We start from the raw sequence: 10,138 nt of genomic DNA on the forward strand, positions 1-10,138 counted from the left end.
CTGGCTATGAGACGCTCCAAGATTTGCTGGACCTTTTCGGACATGGACCATCTGTTGAAGGGAGTTTTTCGTGCTTTTGAGATCTTCAACTTCCTGGACTGGTGTTTGGGAGCGTTAAGCAGAAAGACCTCCCCTTCGGATAAGGACTCTGCCATGCTCATCATGTCATGCATGGATAAAGCCATTCGGGATGGGTCTGGCGAGCTTGCGGCTTCGTACGTGTCTGGAGTTCTTAAGAAGCGAGATCACCTTTGCTCCTTCTTGTCTGCGGGGATCACTCCATGTCAGAAGTCGGAGTTGATGTTTGCTCCGCTTTCCAAGTGTCTCTTTCCGGAAGAGCTGATCAAGGGGATTGCCGCCTCGTTGATCCAGAAGGATACCCATGACCTGGTGTCTTCATCCGCACGTAAAGTCACAGCTTTGCCTTCCGTGCCTAGACCTAGGATGGACACACCAGCGTCTAGGTTCATTCCGCCCTTTCGTGGCAGAACCTCCAGCAGAGGAGGTACCCGTGCCGACAGTCAACGTGGCAAAAAGAAGAAGGGTTCCAAGTCCTCAAAAGGCAGAGTCTGACTGCCAACCTCTCCAGACAGCAGTGGGAGCCAGGCTCAAGAACTACTGGCAGGCCTGGGAGAACAGGGGTGCAGACGCACAGTCTGTGAAGTTGCTAAGAGAGGGGTACAGGATTCCATTCTTGCGCAAGCCCCCTCTAGCAACTACTCCCATCGACCTCTCTCCCAGGTACAAAGAGGAGGACAAGAGGCTAGCTTTACAGCAAGAGGTGTCTCTCTTGCTACTAAAGGGAGCGGTAGTCATAGTCCGGGACCATCAATCCCCGGGCTTCTACAACCGTCTCTTCTTGGTAGAGAAGAAGACAGGAGGGTGGAGACCGGTGCTGGACGTCAGTGCTCTCAATGCTTTTGTCACCAAGCAGACGTTCACCATGGAGACGACGAAGTCGGTGCTAGCATCGGTCAGGAAGGAAGACTGGATGGTCTCGTTGGACCTAAAGGACGCGTATTTTCATGTCCCCGTCCATCCAGACTCCCAACCTTTCCTAAGGTTCGTCTTTGGAAAGGTCGTTTACCAGTTCCAAGCCCTGTGCTTTGGCCTAAGCACGGCACCTCTTGTGTTTACCAAACTGATGAGGAATATTGCCAAATTCCTGCATTTGGCAGACATCAGAGCCTCCCTCTATTTGGACGACTGGCTTTTAAGAGCTCCGTCAAGTCGTCGCTGTCTGGAGAATCTCAAATGGACTATGGATCTGACCAAGGAATTGGGTCTCCTGGTCAATATAGAAAAGTCCCAACTCGTTCCATCCCAAACCATAGTCTATCTAGGTATGGAGATTCAGAGTCGAGCTTTTCGGGCTTTTCCGTCGGCCCCCAGAATCAGTCAAGCCCAAGAATGCATCCAGAGCATGCGGAAAAGGAACCGATGTTCAGTCAGACAGTGGATGAGTCTAATAGGGACGCTTTCATCGCTGGCCCTGTTCATCGCGTTAGGGAGACTCCACCTCCGACCCCTTCAGTTTCACCTAACTGCTCACTGGAGAAAGGACATGACGTTAGAAGCGGTCTCAGTTCCTATATCCGAAGAGATGAAGTCTGCACTGACTTGGTGGAAGAACAGCATTCTTCTCAAGGAAGGTCTACCACTGGCTGTTCAGACCCCCGACCACCTTCTCTTCTCGGACGCATCGGACACGGGCTGGGGTGCGACACTGGACGGTCGGGAATGCTCGGGCACATGGAATCCGGATCAAAGAGCACTTCACATCAACTGCAAGGAGCTACTGGCAGTCCATCTGGCCTTGAGAAGCTTCAAGTCCCTCCTTCTAGGCAAGGTGGTGGAGGTGAACTCCGACAACACTACAGCCTTGGCGTACATCTCCAAGCAAGGAGGGACTCATTCGAGGAAGTTGTTCGAGATCGCAAGGGACCTCCTCACCTGGTCAAGAGAACGAAAGATATCGCTTGTAACGAGGTTCATTCAAGGCGACATGAATGTCATGGCAGACCGCCTCAGCCGGAAGGGTCAGGTCATCCCTACAGAGTGGACCCTTCACAAGAATGTTTGCAACAGACTATGGACCCTGTGGGGTCAGCCCACCATAGATCTGTTCGCTACCTCGATGACCAAGAGGCTCCCAAATTATTGCTCACCGATTCCGGACCCAGCAGCAGTTCACGTAGATGCCTTTCTTCTGAATTGGTCCCATCTAGACCTGTATGCGTTCCCCCCGTTCAAGATTGTCAACAAGGTACTGCAGAAGTTCGCCTCTCACGAAGGGACACGGTTGACGTTGGTTGCTCCCCTCTGGCCCGCGAGAGAATGGTTCACCGAGGTACTGCAATGGCTAGTAGACGTTCCCAGGACTCTTCCTCTAAGAGTGGACCTTCTGCGTCAGCCGCACGTAAAGAAGGTACACCCAAGCCTCCACGCTCTTCGTCTGACTGCCTTCAGACTATCGAAAGACTCTCAAGAGCTAGAGGCTTTTCGAAGGAGGCAGCCAGAGCGATTGCCAGAGCAAGGAGGACATCCACTCTCAAGGTCTACCAGTCAAAATGGGAAGTCTTCCGAAGCTGGTGCAAGGCGAATTCAGTTTCCTCAACCAGTACCTCTGTAACGCAGATAGCTGACTTCCTTTTACACCTAAGGAATATAAGATCCCTATCAGCTCCTACGATCAAAGGTTACAGAAGCATGTTGGCAGCGGTCTTCCGCCACAGAGGCTTAGATCTTTCCACTAACAAAGATCTACAGGACCTCCTTAAGTCTTTTGAGACCTCAAAGGAGCGTCGGTTAGCCACACCAGGGTGGAACTTAGATGTGGTTTTAAGGTTCCTGATGTCAGCAAGGTTCGAACCGCTTCAATCAGCCTCTTTTAAAGATCTCACTTTGAAGACTCTTTTCCTCGTTTGCTTAGCAACAGCTAAAAGAGTCAGTGAGATACACGCCTTCAGCAGGAACATAGGTTTTACATCTGAAACGGCTACATGTTCCTTACAGCTTGGTTTTTTAGCTAAAAACGAGCTCCCTTCTCGTCCTTGGCCCAAGTCGTTCGAGATTCCAAGCCTGTCCAGTTTGGTTGGAAACGAACAAGAGAGAGTACTTTGCCCAGTAAGAGCTCTTAAGTACTATTTAAGACGTACAAAGCCATTACGAGGACATTCAGAAGCTTTATGGTGTTCTATTAAGAAACCCTCTTTACCGATGTCGAAGAACGCAGTTTCTTATTACATCAGGCTTTTGATTAGAGAAGCCCATTCTCATCTGAATGAGGAAGACCACGCTTTGCTGAAGGTAAGGACACATGAAGTTAGAGCTGTCGCTACTTCAGTGGCCTTCAAACAGAACCGTTCTCTGCAGAGTGTAATGGATGCAACCTATTGGAGAAGCAAGTCAGTGTTCGCATCATTTTACCTTAAAGATGTCCAGTCTCTTTACGAGAACTGCTACACCCTGGGACCATTCGTTGCTGCGAGTGCAGTAGTAGGTGAGGGCTCAACCACTACATTCCCATAATCCCATAACCTTTTTTAATCTTTCTCTTGAAATGCTTTTTATTGTTGTTTTTGGGTTGTACGGAAGGCTAAGAAGCCTTTCGCATCCTGGTTGATTTGGCGGGTGGTCAAATTCTTTCTTGAGAAGCGCCTAGATTAGAGGTTGTGATGAGGTCCTTTAGTATGGGTTGCAGCCCTTCATACTTCAGCACCTAGGAGTCGCTCAGCATCCTGAGAGGATCGCGAGGCTCAGTAAGGAAGACGTACTTAAAAAGGCAGAGTAATGGTTCAAGTCGACTTCCTTACCAGGTACTTATTTATTTTATGTTTGTTATTTTGAATAACTGCTAAAATGAAATACGGGATACTTAGCTTCTAATGTTAACATGTATGCTGGTCTCCACCCACCCCCCTGGGTGTGAATCAGCTACATGATCATCGGGTAAGATTAATATTGAAAAAAGTTATTTTCCTTAGTAAAATAAATTTTTGAATATACTTACCCGATGATCATGAATTTAAGGACCCTCCCTTCCTCCCCATAGAGACCCAGTGGACCGAGGAGAAAATTGGTTCTTGTTGACAAGAAGTACCTGAGTACCTACTCGACAGATGGCGCTGTTGTTGTACACCCCCACCTGTATAGCGATCGCTGGCGTATCCCGACCATAGATTTTTTCTGTCGGGCAACAGAGTTGCAGCTACATGATCATCGGGTAAGTATATTCAAAAATTTATTTTACTAAGGAAAATAAAATTTTTCATTCATAAAATCGAAAGTTTTACTCAGTCCATCCCAACCAGCTTCAAAGACTCCGTCTTTTGGAAACATCCCTGCTGGCAATCTGCTGGACAGCTCTTTGAGTCCCGCTGAAGCTCAGTAGTTCCTGTAGTGTCTAATACAGTGGTTCCCAAACTGGGGGGCGTGAAGTCATCTGCTTGAAATTACTTGTTTAATATAATAATAAAATCATTAAAAGAACAAATATCTATCATTACATACATGCATCCATCTCACTAAATTTGACCAGAAATTGTGCCTTAAGTATTTCCAAATATTATATGCCATGTTTTCAAATGATCTATTCTTAAAATTGCAACTCAATTTTGCCAATTTTCTAATGTTCAAACTTTTTTTTTCGCTCACTTTGAACCAAATATTTTGTTTTTAGTTACTGGAATGTACTATTATTTGTTTGAGTGATTTTATTATTTAAATGTGATACAAACAGAAATCTGTTTTCCTGTACAATGCTAAGAAATAAATGTAAGAATCATTTCATATAAAAAAGAGAGGAGTGGGGGCGTACGGGTCTACTGGAAGCAAAAAGGGGGCGTCAGGTAAGGTAGTTTGGGAACCACTGGTCTAATGCCTCACCATCCTTGTGAGCTAAGGATGGGGTTTTTTAGGAGCATCTTGGTCTACCTGCTTAGTCATCAATAGCTATTGTCTGGCCCTCCCTGGTCCTAGCTTGGGTGCAAAGGAGGCTTTGGTACTATTCATATGTATATGTAGTCAATCTCTAGGACATTGTCACTGACCTTTTCCTCTGTCATTCATGAGTGACCTTTAAGCATTTGTACTTTATATTATTAAGCATCTGTGTATGGTTTATGTTCTCAGAAGGACACCCCCAGTAGTATGTGACCCTTCAGGTATGCTAATTGGGTCATTCTGTCAAATTTTGTTCAGTTATGCAAAATGATATAGCCTAAAATCCTGAATTGCGCTTGAGACTTAGTATAACCCTCAGTTTGTTTTAAATTTTGCAAGTGAGGTTGATTTGCTGTAGCTTTAGGCACACTTAACCTGCCAAAAGATTGATTTAGTGAATGCTATTTGTTTGGTTAGGTTAGGAGGGGTTCTTTGATAAAACATACATGCTTCAACTATTTTTTACATTACTTATAGTGTTTTATCTTTTTGTATTAAACCAATTTTTGGCTCTATCTGTGTTATCAGTAGCATACCTCTCTAGGCTCTATCCTCCTATTATGAGTTGGGATGTCCTCAATGAAAAACAAGATTTTTAGGAGACAGAAATAAAAAAATCCAGTTAATTTGGTAAAATATGCAGAAAAAATACAACCTAGAGAAGCTAATGACAACGCATGTTTCATGTGTGATTTAAGTTTCAATACTGTACATTATTAAAAAAGAATAGTAGCAATAATTTTTTATACAGGAAGAAATCCTTACCGATATCTCCCAGAACCCATCATGCTTGGTTATATTTTGTTAGAGGATTTTTTTTTTTTTTATTCTGGTCACCAAACCTATTGTGGTTTGGGCGTTATGAATCTTACAAAAAAATAGGGTAGATAGTTCAGGCCTACCTCTAACCAACTCAGCATACAATACCAGGTCCTATCTGGTTGTATGGGAAAATTGTGCCGTTGATTTGCTCCAGGAGATGCGTCACAAGTAAATTTTTTTACGTAGGTCAGAAATTCCTTCTATATAGTGACTTGTATGTTCCTTATAAGGACACAATTGAGGACAAAGTACAGTACTTACCAGTTATCATTTTATAAAAGCCAGATGGAATGTTAAAATACCTGTGTTTAGTATTATTAAAACCTTAACCATGGTCACTTTACCTTACATCTGGCATCTCTCCTGGTTACTGGATATGAAGGACGGTGGAGTTGAAAGTGACGAAGCTATCTTCTATTCGTTCCTACACAGAATACAGACCCTATGTTCTTTATATAGGAGAAGAAATCAGTGCAAGTTGGCATTTGGCTATAAAACTTTTATCTAGATGTAAATTATCGTTACTGTTATTACCAGTGGTAGCAGGGAGAAGCATTGCCCCCCTTACTCGCTCTTACTTTGATGTCAGTCGTGATTGAAGACAGGGGTCTCCTTCCACGTTTGCTAGCTGTGGCAAAGGGAAACTTTTACTCTTTAGTTTTATTCCTGGCATGACGCATTAGCGTCTCAGGGATATTGTCCTCGAGTTGAAGACTTGATTAATATCATAGCTCCTTTAACTCTTTAGTAGGCTAAAAGTGAACACTCAACTTTACCTCCTTAGAGTTAGAATTCCGTGAAGTCTTAGGATCAGAGAACCTCTAAGACAAAGTCTGTTTCTGCATACAGTATGTTCACCGATCCATCGGCAGAAGCACACGAGCAACACCGTCTGGACAAGTGCCGTTGATTGAACGTTTCCAGCCTTGCTTATTGGAAGTTGTTGCTTTGCAATCTAATCACTTACACTTGGTCAGTGATCAAATCGCTTTTAGGGATGTGGGAGGTTCGCATAACAAGTTGCCTCTCGGCATCCTCAGAACACTTAAGTGGGAGCTAGCCTTTATTATTATTATTCCTTGGTGAGCTAGAACCCTAGTTGGAAAAGCAGGATGCTATAAGCCCAAGGGCTCCAACAGAGAAAATAGCCCAGTGAAGAAAGGAAATAAGGAAAATCTATAAGAAGTTTAAGAACAATAACAAAATTGAAATAAATTTTTCATATATAAACTATAAAAACTTGAAAGTAACGAGAGGAATAGAAACAAGATAGAATATTGTGTCCGAATGTACCCTCAAGCAAGAGTATTCTAAACCAAGACAGTGGAAGACCATGGTACAGAGGCTATGGCACTTCCCAAGACTAGAGAACAATGGTTTAATTTTGGAGTGTCCTTCTCCTAGAAGAGCTGCTTACCATACCCTTACCAAGAGGAAAGTAGCTACTGAACAATTGCAGTAGTTAACCTCATGAGAGAAGAAGAATTGTTTGAAAATTTCAGTGTTGTCAAGCGTATGAATTAATGAATAGGCCAGAATATTCTGTGTATGATTAGGCAAAGATGAAATAAGCTGTAACCAGAGAGAGGGATCCAATATAGTACTTTCACTTGAGAGAGATGCTTAGCCTTATTCTCCTACTGAGCTCGCCGCCCCTTCAGGATTTTCGGGAGACAGTGACTTAGTTTTGTAGTTTTTTCTCCAGACAGCTTAGAAGCCTTTTCGCGTTGACACGAGAGTGCTCTGGCTTTTCAAAATTCCCAGGAGATCATTGAAGCTGCCTTGGTAGCTGATTGGGTCAAAGGTGAAACGTATCCATTTACGTGAGAGCTTTGCTAGTACAAGCAATCTCTCAATGCCTTGTAAGCCTGGATCGCAGTGCCAAAGGTAAAAGCTATCCTTTCACCTGAGAGTTTTGCTGCAATCTCTAACGCCTTGCAACCCAGGGTCGCAGTGAGCTTGGATTGTGGCGCCTAAGGTGAAAGCTTTCCTTTCACCTGAGTTTTTCTTGAAAGGAGCGATCTCTCAGCACCTGGCAATCCAAGCTTCCAGCATGTCTGGATGAAAGCTATCCTTTCACCTGAATTTTGCTAGAAGTGAGCAATCTCTCAGCACCTCGCGACCCAGGCTTGCATGCGATCCAAGCTCACAGTGAGGCTGAATTGCTGCACCAAGGATGAAGGCTATCCTTTCACCTGAGAATTATGCTTGAAACAAGCAATCTCTCAACGCCACACTATTCAGGATTGCAGCATGATCCGAGCAATCTCTCAACGCCACGCAATTCAGGATTGCAGCATGATCCAGGCTCCAAGCGAGCCTGAATCTTGCAGCTGTGATGGCTCAGGCTCTTTTGAGCCTTCTCTACCTGTTGGAGCAGAGCACACGAGCCAGGCTTGCACGCCTTAGGCAGATCACAGTCCTGGGTGGGTTCACGTTTCTGTTGCGTTTCACACTCGTTTTTTCACTTAGGTGATCACAGAACATCGTTTAATGCAATAGGTGGTCGCTAGGCTCACCCGAGGGCTTGCTCTCTCTTTAATAGTTTTTGAGCTTGTGACTGTCTTACTAGGCCAGTAACATGTTTGAGGCAGTTAAGAATCTAAATTGTGGTTTATTTCATGCTTGGGCACTGACATCACTCTAAACTAAGAGCTCAAGGATATGTTTGTTATTGAGAAGCCTTTGTGCCTGCAATAGCTAATTGCATGCATTTATGCATATGCTATCCAGCTTTCACAATTTAAGAGTGTTTATGGAAACAAATTCCTTTTAGAACCTAGGTCAGTGGACCCAGTCAGTAGAGAAAGTTTTTGGAAGAATTAAAATTTTTCTACCCTCTCTTGTAAGATTGCTGTATACTAAAAGTTCCATGTTTGCCTGTAATGGATTCCAAGAATTTTTTGGACTTGACTCAGGGATTCTTAATTCAGTTATTTTGTGGAAAATACAAATTACCTTAGATTTGTGATATTTCTCTTTTCTGAGAATGCACGATTTTGGTCAAGCATTTGACTCTTATCTTAGAGAAAACAACAAGAATTCAGGTGTGCTTTCCTTCCCAGAGTAAAGAAACATTAGAATGCAACTCCCTCCTAATACAGAGGTAACACGTTTGCGTAGCATTAGCATGGCAGCAGATCAAACCCACATTGTTATTGTATTTTTCTAATCTTGTTTCTTTATTCGTATTCAATTTTTCCGAAAGCTTTATGCATAGAAGCTTTTAAACACGCTTTTGTTCGTGCATCGATATTGCTGTTATCTGCCTAAGGAAGGTAGTTATTCAGTTGATGACGATCAAACGGGACCATTTTCTTTTGTTTAAACATTTAGTCTGTAAGACAGTTCAGTAGAAATGTCAGTGGGTACTCTTACTTTTCTTATCTCTTCCTCTGGATGAAATACAGTAGTGTTAGCTAGCCCTCCATTGAAGACGAAGAAAGTACAATAGTTGAGCAGTGTTGTGTTTTCTCCTTCAACAGTTAATGACTGCGATCGTTTGGCTTTTTACTCTTGCTCTTGGTGAGCAAACATTGCAATGACACCTTGATGCGAGCAGCTTTTGAATTTTTCCATGCAACTGACGATGCAAAGATTTTCAGAACGTTTCCTCCTGTGCTTGTCAACGCTGATTTATTTACCAATTTCTCTCTGTTCAGTAGCTCCTTTACTCCAGTTCACTTTCCCAGAGAGCTAAACTAGATGGACTACTAGCGGTTCACTAGTTCTTAAGAGAGTGGCATGACGTAAGTAAATGTTTGCAAGTTGCAGCACTTTGCTTGAGTGGTTGTCTGTGACTGATTGCATCCTGTTCCCTATCGGTTACATACTTTTCAACTACTCTTGATCGGTCGTATTCCTTCACCTATATGTCTAGGGGAGTAACTCTTCTAACCCCTTTTACTTCCGGCATGTACAGCTGAAGTAAATAATGGTTTAGCAAGTGAGTAAAAGTTATAATAAATGAATCCTACACAATACAAACTTGAGCAGGTGCTCAGGTTTGTTCTGTGTAATTATAACAAATGCATTAACCTCCCAGGGCCTCTAACAGGCAGGGCAGCGATGTAGTACAGTAGTTGTACTTAAACGCATTCTCAGAGCAATAACTTTGGGTGCCCTCCTAGCCCATGGCATGCCGTCCTTTGCCGGTTGACAAGGGCACCTCGACATTGTTGCCTGCCCTTGTGAGCTCAGTTTAAGGATGGAGACTGACTCTGCTAACACCTTTGGCAGTAGCAGATCCTCTTCCATTCGAGAATCTGCAGTGTAGTGCTTCCGAGAGTGCCTCCTCATCGCACTCTCCCTTATCCTCACCTCTTTTCGCCGGCTCATCGGGTACCGTTGGCAGACACCCATGCAAGCAGTT

Source organism: Palaemon carinicauda, chromosome 33 (genome assembly GCF_036898095.1).
Source record: "Palaemon carinicauda isolate YSFRI2023 chromosome 33, ASM3689809v2, whole genome shotgun sequence".
Taxonomy (NCBI): Eukaryota; Metazoa; Arthropoda; class Malacostraca; order Decapoda; family Palaemonidae; genus Palaemon; species Palaemon carinicauda.